Consider the following 14,191-nt stretch of genomic DNA (forward strand, 5'->3'; position numbering starts at 1 on the left):
TCTATGCTAATACCATCTGAAAGCTGGCAGCAGTTTATTTCTGTTTTGATCAAACTCCTGTTTTGCAGGGGGGGAAGGTGTTAAGATTATGTACTTGAAAAATGACCTTGGGATTGTAGATTCAGGCCGACTATAGTGATGCTATCTTTTTTTCTTCTTCCCCCCTTCAGTAAGTAAAGAACAGTGAATTCTCACATACAATCTAATAAGTGAACATGCTCTTATTAAAAATAGATAATCAAGCTCTTGGAAGAGTTTAATTAAATTCAGTTTGTCTTTTTTTTTTTTTCTTGAGGCTACTAAAATAAAAAAGGGAAAAAACCCAACCTGCAAATAGTCTAAATTTTAATGATCTGCCTTCAGTGCTGATCTCAGTTCTTGGCGTGCTCTGAAGATGTGTATCCTGCACATCTGCTTCTGTGCAAGAAGTGTTTGTTAACTAGAGAAGGTCAACAATTGCATTTCCTTGGAGTGCAAAAGCTCAAATGTAAGGGTGACATTTCACACCAGCACATCATCAGTCTCCAAGTATTCACCTGGAAAATAGGAGCACTCTGCCACATAAAGGCCCTTTCTCAGCACACTTTCATTTTGATAGAAAGATTGCTTTCTATGCATGTGTTAGAACACAAAAATCACCCAGCAATGCTTTGTCCAATGCACAAAGGTAATGTTTTTTACTATGAGACAGTAAATCTGGTTGAGCTGAAGAACCAGTGCTTTTAACACCTCTTTTGTTTTAGCTAGACAGTACTCTAAAATTGCTTCTGGTTTCTTGCAAATATCACTTAACGCTTTTTTCTGACTAGCACCAGGATCTTCACTGTACTTGTTATATATGATGCTATGAGCTGGTGGCTGTCATTCAGTGAAGCACTTATGCCCTGAATAGTACATGCATTTCCAGATAATTCATGCCCATCGTAGACTTCCCCTTTCCCCCCCCCCCCCCCCCCTCTCTTTTTTCTTCCTTTTTTTTTTTTTTCGGTGTTACTACCATGGTATTTTCAGAGGTCAAGTGCTACCTCTGGAAAAAGAGGTCCTTCCCCACGTTTGTCAGTTCTACCTTATGGTCTGATCTGTACCATGCATTCTCTTTCATGCAGCTTTTCAGAGTGTGCTGAGCTATCCCTCAGTTTTATTTTCAGCTTCTTGTTTGCTGCGGCCTGAAGAGTGTAAGCATGTAAATATTTTCCTACCTCATTAAAATTAGCTCTTAATCAGTAGTTGAATCTCTAGTAAATAGTTCACTTCAACTCTGATGCTAGGAAAGCTGTCCTGATACACACAGTTGCTTGGTTTCTGCAAGGTTTCATATATACTATTAAGAATTTATCTCAAGCTTTTTACAGGTATTGCCAGTAACATTGATCCAAATTACTTTGTTGTGTGTTTTATGGAAATACATTCAAAAAAATAGAGGCAATCTTCTGCAGCAGGCTGTAGCCAATATGCTGGGCTTAATAAGCAAAGTTATGTTTGTCTGGGGGACTTTTTCACAAAACATAATTGAGGATGACAGCTTGGTTATGAGAAGCTTGATATATACATCAGTTTAAAAGCTTGTCACCTACTTGATGCATTAATTCAAGTCCTTTGTGCAAGCCAAAGTTCCTATTCTAGGCAAAGCATATGGTCTGTCACTTAGCACATGACATGTTTTTAGATCACTGTGTCTGCAAGCGTACTGTCCCTGAATGTGAATGTACGGGCTTGCCCTGTAAAAGCTAGCAGCAATTTATTACCCGTTCAAATAGTTCTACTGTATTGTTGGGACTATTTATAGCTTAAATATGGGGAAAGATGTTCAGGGTTTAGCCCACAGCTCTCCTTTACTATCCTTTGTATTTTCCCTGTGAGAAATGACTTCCATTCATCCACCTGCTGAAATAATATTCATAGGAGCGTAAATGTATACATACACTCGTATTTCTTTGTAATAGTCATGTTGACAAGTCTCATAACTTCATAGACAATTCACTTTGCTTACTAGGTACTGAACTTGATTTTATAAAAATTGCTTAATTCATCAGGGTTAACTAGACTTCAGCCAGATAAAGACGAACTGAAATAAAAACCAAACTGAAATCAAGTTTTAGGGAAAGAGCTGTTCATTTACACTTTTGATCAGCAACTGTGGGTAGCAGCAGAGAAGTAGAATTTGTGATCAGGGTCATACGTAGGAATGATTTACTCTTCAGTGTGTTAGAATAAGGTCCAAAGTCCACTCATAAATTACACAAAAAATTAGTAATTGCTGGGTATTTGTACGCTGAAATTTCATGCAGTTGCCAAAGCGTATGCACATTAGACTAAGTGCCTTTGTATAAAATTAGGTGGACTGCAGACTTAATGGAAAATATTATAGTCTCCATTCTAAACTCAAGCTCAAATAGCGTGCAACTCCATGAATGAACCAGACTATTTACAAATGTACTGAACTTGCAATCAAGTTTCCCCTCCCTGTAGAAGACTAGTAACTGGAAAAAGGACATCTCTGAGTAAAATACTGAGAGTGCGAAATACCGTGTCTTTGAACATTCATTTGCATTCTGGATTGTTGCTTAGTGCAATTAACCTTATTCCATTTCCTTTCTGTCTGCAGCTATTGATATGAATGTGCTTTCTTTGTTTTCATACACTGATTAGCAAATGTCAGCAACAGAGTGTGCGTATCTGCATTCATACATGTCCTGGAGCATTTGCTATTAGTTATTAGCTGCTTTTTTTTTTTTTTCCCAGTGGTTGTCACCATTCAGTTGGGAAGCAGAAAAGATACCTTATGATGTGGGTGAAAAATTGCACAGCAGCTTGCTGAATGCTAAATCTTGGGATGAGAAGTTGTGAAAACCACATAGGATATGTTTTATCCAGCCCTGGGAACAGGTGCGTTCCCAGATCGCTTGAAGGGGCAAGCTGTGGGCAGCACTGATGGAGCTTTTCCACAGAAATGTGCCTTGCTTCTATTTTTCTGGCTACTTTTGCGCCTCAAATAAAATGGTCAAGTGTGAAGTAAAGAAGGATTCAGTGCAATGAGTGGTATTCAATTAAACAGCTAATAAATATACTACTGGTATCTGAATTTAGGTATCAGTACTGTTAGCTATGCTCTTCCCCTCTGCTTTTGTTCCTCAAAGCACGTAAAGAAGGAGAGGAAGCAACCTTCCAAATCTGTGCAGGCACAAAAACTCACCTGGGCATAGAACATGTGAAAAGTGAGAAGTACAGGACCTTAACAACATGATGAAAGGTAAAGAGTGTGTAGTTACTTTGGTATCTCTGAAAGAGGCCCTAGAAAGGTTGTGCAGAGCTGTGGCAGTGGTATTTAAAAAAGGACTTGTAGGAAAGCACAGAATCACCCCTGAAAAGATGTGCCAAGGCCTGGACTGGGGCATGAAATGAAAGTATTAATTGCTCTTGCACGTGTAGCTACAGAGGGAAGGTTTGTGCGTGGCTTTCTTGAGTCTTGGAATACAGGGGTTTGCATGCTGAGGGAGGTGAGCAGGGTAGGTAACCGGCTGCAACGTGGATGTCTCTGGGTTTGTGAGGAATGCATCAAATGTCTTCTGTTTCCTGCTAACAAAATCAGTAGCCTTGCTAGCTACGTTATTTACAGTGAGCAGTTCAACATATGTTCTGACTAATGTTCATTTTGCTCGAGGTTTTCTCTTGTCTCTATTTTAAACAATGTGCCAAATAAGCCTCAGGTTAGTAGGTGTTAGTTTTGCAGGCTGTTACACTGGGGAGAAATTCTCCTGGAAGCTGTGGGTGATGAAGGCATTTTGGACTTCAGAAGAAGAGGAGGCGAATGCAGGAATGAGGTAGTGGACTGAGCAATCAAAGGAAAACTAGATGGTCCTCTTCTAGATCTTAAAGTAAAAAGCACTCTGCCTGGCTATGACTCTAGCTGGCTTTTTAAGTCACTGAGTTTATTGTTGACATTAACAGGGACAGAGCTAGCTCAGCACTATGCACTGCAGAAAATAGTTTTCCTGTCTCACTGTTTCTGCACTTGCATGGGACAGCTAGAAGGTGACTTGTACTGCCAACAGCTCCGCTCAGCTGAAGTTTTAAAAAAAGAATAAAAAAATTTCCAGTATTTAAAACTACTTTTTAATCACTGATTCCTGTCAGTGTTCATTTCATTATCACCTGAGCTAGACATACTTACTAATTTATCTCAGGAAACAAATTCTTGCTCAAGGAGCAACTAAGTGTAGGAGATGCTCACTGTGTCCTAATTAAGTGACAGTTAACGTATTGAAGGGTGCAGTGCATATGCACTGGGGATGGGATTTGATGATTTGAACCGATTTCTCAGGTTGTGTATCTTTGTTGTTTTAGAGGATTTACTGCATGTGAATTTAGTTCTGTAGTAGTTAGAGACTGTTCTGTTGGGTTTGAACGGTGGATGGGAGCAATCACAAGCTCCCCAGCTACCTTTCCAAGGAGCCAAATGAATACTTGAGTGGTGCGATGCTTCTTCTCAAATAAGGCTTTCCTTGGGAGTGTGTATGTGCTATAATAAGAGAAATGTAATTGAGAGACTTGTTCTCTGAACAAAAGGAGTAGGAGTTTTAGGACAGAAACTTGAAAGAGGCAACCTAGTAGAAATAGAGCCCAAGCATTAGCTTTGTTTTACCTTCTGTTAATTATATTCATACTAAACACTATGTAGTATTGCTCATGAATGTGGTTTTTTTGGAGCAGGGAGAGGGGGAAGTTTCTAAAATCTTTGGTGACTAATATATCTAGACTTCTTATTATCAGCTTAGAATAAATAATAAAAAATACTCTAGGAGAAACTCTGATCTGCCTTTGCAGTTCTGCAGTTCCACTGATGACAATAGGGTTTTGTGAGAGAGAAATCAATGTAAAATTAAAGCCCTTATATTTATAAAGTGCTCTTTGATCAAGGGCTTCTGCATTGAACGAGTCTTACAATATCTAAACTATAATAAAAATCTCCTACTGAAAACATTCTACAGGGCTGTTACAATAATTTGCTCAAGGCTGCAGATCAGAGGAATCAAGAAACAATGTTCAGCTCACTTTTTTTGAAGTTTTCTGACTGCAATTGTCTCTAACATGCTTGACCGATACTGCTAGAGTAGGGTAAAAATAAGTGTGACGAGAAAACCATTGTGAGAAAATCAGTGAGCTGCTTTCATTATTGTATCTTGATACAATAGTGCTAATATAAAGTAACCATTACTTTTAGGATACTATATTGGATTAACACTGGAGTCAAGAAATGGATTAACACTGGAGCAAAGAAAACCAGAAGTTCAATACTGCTGGCAAAGACCGAGTAAACAGTAAACTGCTGCTCCTCACATCTTTTAAAAGCAAAAAACAAAATCCCCCTCCGCCCCGCCTCAGTTATGGCAGTCGCATCTTTGTATATGTGGACATGTGTATGTACTATTGATTGTACATCAGTACGGCTGCTGAAGAACTACAGTTTCCATCCTGCTGAATGGATTTGACAATATTTCAAGACTTGCTTATAACCTAGCTAGGATAAAAATCTTTCCATAGAATAGAAAACATGTTACTTCAAGCTAGCTTGATATAATTCCCTATCACCCTCAGCTTTAGTAGTAGGACCACTTGATAGTTTTAATGCATCAGATGCCACATCGCCAATCACCTTTATGGACTGAGATCTTCAGGCTACTATTATCTCCCATGGCTTGCTGTCTCTCCCGTCGTATGACTTGGTGGTTCAGTCGGGGAGATAAGTTTGGTGCAAGACAGGGAATATATCCTTGCTAGTGGAGGCAGTCTAGGAAGCAGAATGAGATAAGGGTTACTTCAGCATTTCTAGCAGAGGTAGATTGATCTTGAGTAACTGGGAGATAAAATGGCAGATGAAATTCAATCTAGATGATGCACTCTGGGGGCAAAAATATCTTAAAATGATGGGCTTTGAACAGACTGTTACTGCTCAAGAACAAGATACTGGTGTTGTCCTAAATGACAACATTGACTTTACTATCTTGTTTCAGTCAAAAAAAGTGAATTGAGGTTTGGAATTACCAGAAAAGGAATGGAGGGCAAAACAGAGATCATTATTAGGCCGCTGTATAAATCCATGGTTCAGCTGCATCTTGAATACTGTCTGGAGTTCTGACTCTTCCATCTCAAATTGGATATTACAGAATCATAAAAGGGTCAAAGAGTGTAAAAAATTATTGGAAGGATGAAAAAAAGTTTCCAAAGGAAGAAAAATAAAGTGGGAAGGAGGTGTTAGAGACAAGTGGGATGCAATGAAAGCTTCAGGGGGTTACGAGGGGATGAAAGAGGGTAAATAGCAAGTAACTGTTTGGTTGTCCCTGTACAAAATGATGGTTGTCATTTATCGGATGGTTGGTTCTTCACACAACATGTAGTTGGATTGTGGAACTCCTTGCCACAGGATTTTTGGGTGATAAAAAGCTAAATAGAAAACAAAAACCCAAAGGCAAACAAAAATCCTACTGGACAGGTCAAGGGGGAGAAAAAAAAAAAACCATGAGGGATATTAAATAAGCTATCACTGCTGGACCCAGAAGACTGTTTTAGGGTAAGCTACTACATGTTTGCCCTATCCTCATACAGTTCCCTTTGCATTCACTATTGGTCATGCTGAGCTAAATATGTATTTGCTCTCATTGAGTTATAACCATGCTTATTGCAGTCATCTGAAACAAAATAGTTGAGTGGCTGGACAAATTAAAATACTTTAGTAGTGCACTGTTATGAAAAAATCCATATTTTTAAATGGATAAATAAACTCAGAACACTTTGTATACAACTTCACTTATGCTTCTTTGATTTCAACCGTATTAACATCTGCAGTCTAATCCTGGGTATAGATTGATAATAAGTGCAGGAGTGGAAGTGACTGATATTCCTTTGGCCTGCTGGCTCACTAAGGAGTTAAAGGAGATGCCATAAAAATGCAGGAGTCAGGAGGTGAGCAGCATCATTTTCCCATATATCGGTGCATGAGTCTTTATGCTTTGTTTTGTTCTGAACGCAAGGCTTATGGGGGCCTGTGCAAGGACTTTGTCAACAAAGCCAATCTCTGCTCCTCATTCCAGAGAGAGGCAGTGATTTCCTTCTGTTAGAGCTACTAGACCTCTAGCTGCAGAGTGGCTAGTCTATCCACTAAGACTCGCCCTTATCGTAGAGGACCCAGTTACAGAATTTCTATCAAAGGATGCTTATCCCAACTTTACCTGCTGCTCCAAGGGGAAGAAGATAGGAAGTGCTGCTGCTGTAGGGCACAGAAGTCAAACAGGAATATCTTTGAAGATACTCTTTAAGAAAACAGTGCTAAAATATAGTAGAGATGGAGATTATAAAATAGATTTGTCTGGGGGTTAGGACTGATTTATGTTATGCAGGAAGGATAAATATGTGGATGCTTATCTGAATAAATGACTAGATTATCTTTCTCCGTGTTCCCAGAGTGTATATACTCTCCAGAAATTGTCTGCTTAATAAATTAAGCAGCAGCAATATTCATAGTGGAAAAAGTGAAATTAAACTGGCTATTGAATTTTTGCCACAGAAAGGAAATTATTTCTCCATAAACTAAACACATGTTTAAATAGAGCTACACAAAAGGAAAGGGAACTTTTTTCTTTCTCCAGAAAATCTTTTCCTTTGACATTATACTATTTCCTTTCTTATTTTTTGAATAAAACAGCTCTGTTTGGCAAATGTGTTGCCACCAAGTGATGTGAACACTTTTTCCCTGAGTAGTAACTTGACTGAAAATGAAATTCCAGAAGAGCTGCAGTGAATTCTCAATTCATTCTGGGTAAACTTAGCAACTAAATTTGTGTTAAACAATATTGATAAAGATTTAAAAAAAACCAAACCCAAAATGTAGTGTTTTGGCATTTAAAAACTTCCTTCCTTGTAGGTTTGAAACAAGGCTTGTAATGAAAAATCTAATTTACGTAATCTTACATGTTAATTTTTATCTTGGAAATTTTAAAGTTTATTTCAGAAGCAAAGGTATCTGCTGAGCCAAAGTGAATGTGTGTGTGTGTATTTTGGAGTTATATTTCAGCAGACCAAACTATATTTATTGACTCTGTTGCTAAACAGAGGGAAAAATCCTTTTTTCCTTGTTGTAATGTTACTCTTGCCACAAAATGTTTGTCTTGTGTTATTAGAACCACCAAGTCAGCAAAAAAGTTGCATATTTAGTCAAAAATTTTTTTTAGCCAAGAGTTATATCCTAAAACATTATGAATAATTTCAAGTTTTGTTTGTTTCTTGGAAAATCCAAAGACTGCACAGAGCATTTGAGAGGAGGAAAATATTAAATGAACGCAGTTCCTGCACACTGTGGTTGGTTCAACAGCATGAGAGTGGTCTGGCACCTACTTCAGTTGAAGGTAGTAGTGTCAAAAGAATGGGCAAATTAAGGGCAGGAATTACTTTCAGGAAAATAAATATATCTTAAATTGGGGGGGGGGGGAATTGTCATTCTTATCTCTCAACTAGCAATGTTTCTAGTTCTGTTGCTCTGCGTCTGAAAAAAATAAGTGCATGAAGGTAAATGTAAAATGTGTGTGCTATAGCTGTGCTTACAGTTCTTTGGCCTTTGGCTAATTTTAGTAATGGTTTTGTTTTACTTAGTACAATTTTCTATTAATCTGTGTGGTGGTGAAGGTGTGTGATGCAATGCTGAAGCTCTTTGATTTATAATGTCATAGTTGTTATCATTGCTTTTAATGCAAAGACAGCTACGTTTTTGCTAGATGATACACAGTTGATAATAATCATATGCAGTATTACAAACATCCATATTCATTGTAGAGATGTTCAGATCGGTTTTGGTATTTTTTTGTTAATGATTGAACCACGTCAATGTGACCTTAGTTTGCAATTTGCCCAATACTATTTCTCTTCAGTTTAACAAGAGTTAAATCCTTACAGGGACTGTTTGAGCACACTGGCTTGTAAACACAGCAATCTTTTATCTTTTGGCAGTCACGGTAGAAACCAGTTGCACTTTTGTAGCTTTTGGTTTAACACAGATTGCATTTTGGACAGCATGTGGTGTATATACTGTCAAACACTCTGATCATGGTGATATCTTGCTGACCTCTTGATTATGTCCTTTTATTTGTCCAAGTTCAATTATCACATTATCACCATAAAAGAAGTGGCAAATACATACAGATATCCTGCTGTGCATGTTATTCAGATATGTTAATTCATAATTATTAAGAAAGATACTATTTATAAAACACTTTCTGGAAAGAAAAGAAGCACCTTTTTAAAGGTCTTTGGATGAAAGCAGTGTAAAGTTCTGATCAAGATAAATGCAAGGATAAATAAGGATATGGCAGGTGGCCAGTTGAAAATAAGTTTAAGGGTATATCTAATAATTCAAATAAAAGGTGGTTCTTTGGTTGTAGAAGTCGATTTGAATTTATTTTTATGGGGAAGTGCAGAAACTAGTCTTGTAGCCATTGTGTTTCTGGATTAGTCTTCCAGGAACATGCAGGAAATCTTTAACATGATTGTGAAAAAGATTACAGTTCTGCTGCTTCTATGATATTGGTAGGTGATTTATATATACGGCAGATCTGACAATGACATATAAATTTACAGCATGAAATATTTACATCTGAGCTTTATCCAAGGTTTAACAATAGCATTGAAGCCTCACTTTTTAATGATGACAACCTGGACAAGTATAAAATGATACAGATGGAACATCAGATTAGAAATACTTTTTATCAAACACCACTGCATGAAAAAGAAGGGGGGGGGGAGGAAGCGTAGAGAGAGGCCTCAGCCATTCTCGTTGTATCTCTCATTTCTCTTTGTCCCAGCAGCTACTACTGTAAAGTATGGTATAGATCTAAGAAGCAGGTAATTTCTCTTGTCATAATAAAACTCTGGAGAAAAAGGTCTGTTCATAAAAGCCAGTCTGTGCTCTTATACACAGACCATCTAATTTAAATCAAATGGTAGCAAGAAGTCAGTCTTCCTTTGTAATGTTTTCTGATAGAAAATATACATGCATAGTGTTTGAAGGATCATAGGCTAATTAATTGCTTTGTCTCTTTCACAGTTTATTTTTGAATAATATAAACTTGGTTGGGAACGTAATCACGAACCTGTGCATAAACCCAACTGTGAAGATAGCAAAAAGCGCCTGAGAACTAAGCATAGAATAAGCTTGTTTTCATTAAAACGGTGTTTTCGTTAGCACCAGTAACGCTCACCTACAACTTCTGATGCTGATGTGCAGTGTTGACTCAGGATGAGGTATGTTGATGTGATGAAAAGGTTTTGTCAGAGCATAAACTTGTTACCCTGGACTGCTCCCACGGATCTGGCCTCCAAAGTTGGAGGTGGATAAATGAAAAATTAAGCATGGTATTGATTTTGTTACTGATAATGTGGTTCAAAAGCACTGTGAAACTGAAACAGAGTTGTGCAGAATTCAGCCTGGATTTAACTGATGAAAATGACTCATTTTTACCCAAACTGTGTCATAAACTCCGTGCCAAGTTCTAAAGAAGGAAGAGTGGTTCTTTGCTATGTCAAAGCTGTTAAATAGATGGGAGAAGGACAGATTTTTAAGTTCTATAGAAGTGGAATGGAAAAAATAGTGGACACAATAGTGATGCTCCTCTTAATGTTGTTTCAGGGGGACTTTTTTTAAAAATCCTTCTTTTGGAACAGTAACACGTTGTGGGCCGGTATTCACTTTGCAGCCCACTCTAAATACTGCATTCTTTTTTTGGGTGGTACAGCTGACTAAGTGGTTATTCCTCACTTTGTTGTTTTTATTCCATTTTCTCCCCAGCCTCTTATGTGGCATGACTTCTTTTTTTATTACATCTTATTTTATTGATTTCAGGCTACTTATCAAGATAATTTAGAATTCTGAACCAGTGGTCCAAGTGCTTGCAAAGATTTTGGTGACCTGCACAGAGTCTCTTTATTTTGTCATCCAGGTTATTAATGGAAGTTTTGAACAGGAGCAAGCCTGGAACACATTCCTAGGCTGAAATAGGCCCTTGACTTGACTTGACATAAAATTGTTGATATTCAGACTTGCACTGGTGGCTGTGCAGACAACTCTAATGTCATCACGCAGCTGCGTTCTATGGGGTCCTGGGGAGGGACAGCATCCATTGCTTCTGAAGAGTTTGCAACAGGCAATGTAAATCAGTAATTTTCTATATGTGAAGTTTACAGGGTGCTCATACCTCTTCTGCAAAATAGTTACTGATCCATGAGTGAGCAAAGGTTGAAAAATCATTGGCTGTATTGGTTTTACCTAGTTTGGGTATGTAATGTGATTTCTGCTGAATCAGCCTGTTTTAAAGACAGGCTACTGGCTGTCTTTAAAAAATGCATTAATGTCATGAAATAGTGCAGCTATTTCTTTTTCCATTTTCTGTAGCCCTGTCAGAGAATGAATTTGGGCTGGACCGATAGATTGTTCTTGACAATTCCATCTCTTTATATAATGTTGTATGATGTTTTAGATGCTTAACGTACCGCTTCCTTAATTTCTTTGAGTATCTTTGTAGCTTCAGTCTTCTGATCTCTGATTCCCAATGTTCCCTCTAAAATGACATATTACATTTGCTCTTTATGGGCAAAATTACTTTAACTGGCAAGTAAATAGAGCTGAACAATTTTATTTTTATAAGTGTTTAGAAGGAAATAACTTAAATGTGAAAAAGTAAACCAAAGAAAGAAAAAATAATAATAATAATAATAAAATTAAAAATAAATTTTCCTTTAAGTTACCTGACTCTTCATGCAGTATAACCAGGCTCAAAACAGCTCTGACATAATTCAAATGTTAACTAGTCGCTTTTTTTGTCTCCCTTTCCTTGAAAAAGCAAGGGGAAAATAATATAAACTACTTTCTTTTCTTCCTCATTTTCCTATTTTGAGTCTGTATGTTGAAAGAAAGAACAACAAAAAGAGAAACCTAAATATCCCAGTGTCCTGAGGAAGTCTGTGGTGTTTCACGTTAAGTCCTGTCCAGTAGACTATAGAAAATACAGACCTTAAAATTCACAACTGGGGGAGTCTGTTTTTCCACAACTTGTAGATACTCTATTGTATTTCTGTACTGTATTTCTACCTATTGTAGATGCTGTCCTCCCAACTCTGGGGTAACATCCAGCAAAAGTTTTTGATATGTAAAATAGAAAATGAGTATAAAGACCTTGCTCCTGTGTTTACACATTGATGATGTTAAAACTTTATTCAGCTTGCACCAGCAGAGGATTAGCACCAAGCCAGACATCAAATCACAAGTGGTGTTGTGATCTAACCAAAGCTTAAGTCACAGACAAGTGGAAAACAATAGAGAAAGCTAAAAGCATTTGAAAATTATGGTAATAAACAGCTAAGATATTTTTATGAATGTCATGTTTTTAACTTTAGTTTTGTAAGCAGCTATTAAAGTCTGGAATAAAATGCTACTTTGGAAATTCCTGGAAAGATTAGTTGTTAATGAAAGTGGTAAATGCTTTTCTCTTTCATCTTCTCATCTGTGGCTTCGAGGTCTGACACAGGTTTCTGAATAGTCACAAGCCTAGATATGTTGAAGTCATATTTGATATTTTTGGTTTTAATACTGTATGGATATGTTTTTACTGTGCCTAGCTGGAGAGGTTTTATAGAGAAAGAGCTTCTTTCTTTCCTTTTTTATGAAAGGTGGTATACAGGTACCTCCCACTCAGCAGCATTTCCAGTTCTCTCATGGCAGCCTGCAGCTGCTTTTTATTCGCAGCATGCTTCTGGTGTCATTACTTCTCGGTTTCTGTCTTCTGCTAACATCAGGGATCCTCCCGAGACATGTCATCTCTATCGCTGCAAGTCGATATTCATTTACTTTCTTCAAGGTCTATGGCTCTGCCCCATACAACACCAGGGAGAGTCTCGTTGTTGAAGCAGCTAAGCTGGAGCATAATACCCCACTCAGTTGCTGGTGGGCTTGTGTTCCCGGAGTACGTAAGTCCTAAAGACAATAAATGGTAATTTACCCAACTGATTATCCACTGCTTTAAAACCCAATCAGCTGTTTACAATGAGCTCCTTTCAGTCATGCACTATGAATCTAATAAAATCATACTGGAGAAACGGCATCTCACTACAAGGGCTTTTCTCTCCGTGTGCATCCCTTTATAGCTGACTCAGAAATAAGGTAAGGAGAGCAGTTTAAGTAAGAGCAGGGAAATAGTAAATCTTGCCAACTCTTTCTTTTCTTTTTTAATCCGCAAAGGTGAATAATGCAGAATAACATCCTAGGTGCATTTTCCTCCTAAAATTTTATTCAGTTTATTCAGCGTGATTTATGTTATGTTACCATTGGTCATTTCCAGCTATGCTTGCAAGAAGATTTTAATGCTGTTAATACAGTTGCTTTTGAGTTTGGTCCTTCCCTGGAACCTGTTCAGAGGAGGATTTTCACTTCAGAGACAACTTGGAAGAAAAGCGTCTATGGAAAAGGAAATGTACTTAACAAAGTTTTACATGTCCCCGTCCCCGTTCCCCCCCCCCCCCCCCCCCCAACTTCTTAAGACCCTAGAGAGCAGTGTTGAGTAGGAATAAGTTTAAGAAATGTTTCAGGAGCTAACGAATGGAAAACCACAAGGGCTCAACTGCTTGGATTAATTCACCCTGTTGGCAGCTTCGATTGGGAATCGTGGATAGGAATTTTTTGAGTTCTTGCAGGATATGGTTCATTGGCTACTGGTTGAAATTTGTATTCAGTTTGACTGTAAAAACCCTAGGCTCTCAGTGGATTCTCTCACCTTGGTGAGTTTGATAGGACTGCTGATAAAAAAAACCCAACATCGGTGGCTTTCAGATGTCCCAAGATAGACCTGATGGTCATTTATATATACAGTGCAGCTGCTTCCCAGGGACTGTAGCCAAAAGGGCTATTTTTGCTGAATAAGTAGTGCTGGAAAGTCTAAGTTTGAAGATACGGTTTTTATGTGGAAACTGTACTGTGGGTGCTGACAAGAAGGGGCAGGTGTCTCTTGAATTGTCCATACCTTTCACTAGCCCACTGTATATTCAAAGTGCTTCTGTAGCTGATTTAAAAATCACACTACCCAAGATGCATGTATTAAGAAATGAAAACTGTATGCAAGAGGTGGCTGGTTTTCATCCCTTTGTTATTGTACACCTT

The sequence above is a fragment of the Buteo buteo genome, chromosome 12 (assembly GCF_964188355.1).
Source record: "Buteo buteo chromosome 12, bButBut1.hap1.1, whole genome shotgun sequence".
Classification (NCBI taxonomy): domain Eukaryota; kingdom Metazoa; phylum Chordata; class Aves; order Accipitriformes; family Accipitridae; genus Buteo; species Buteo buteo.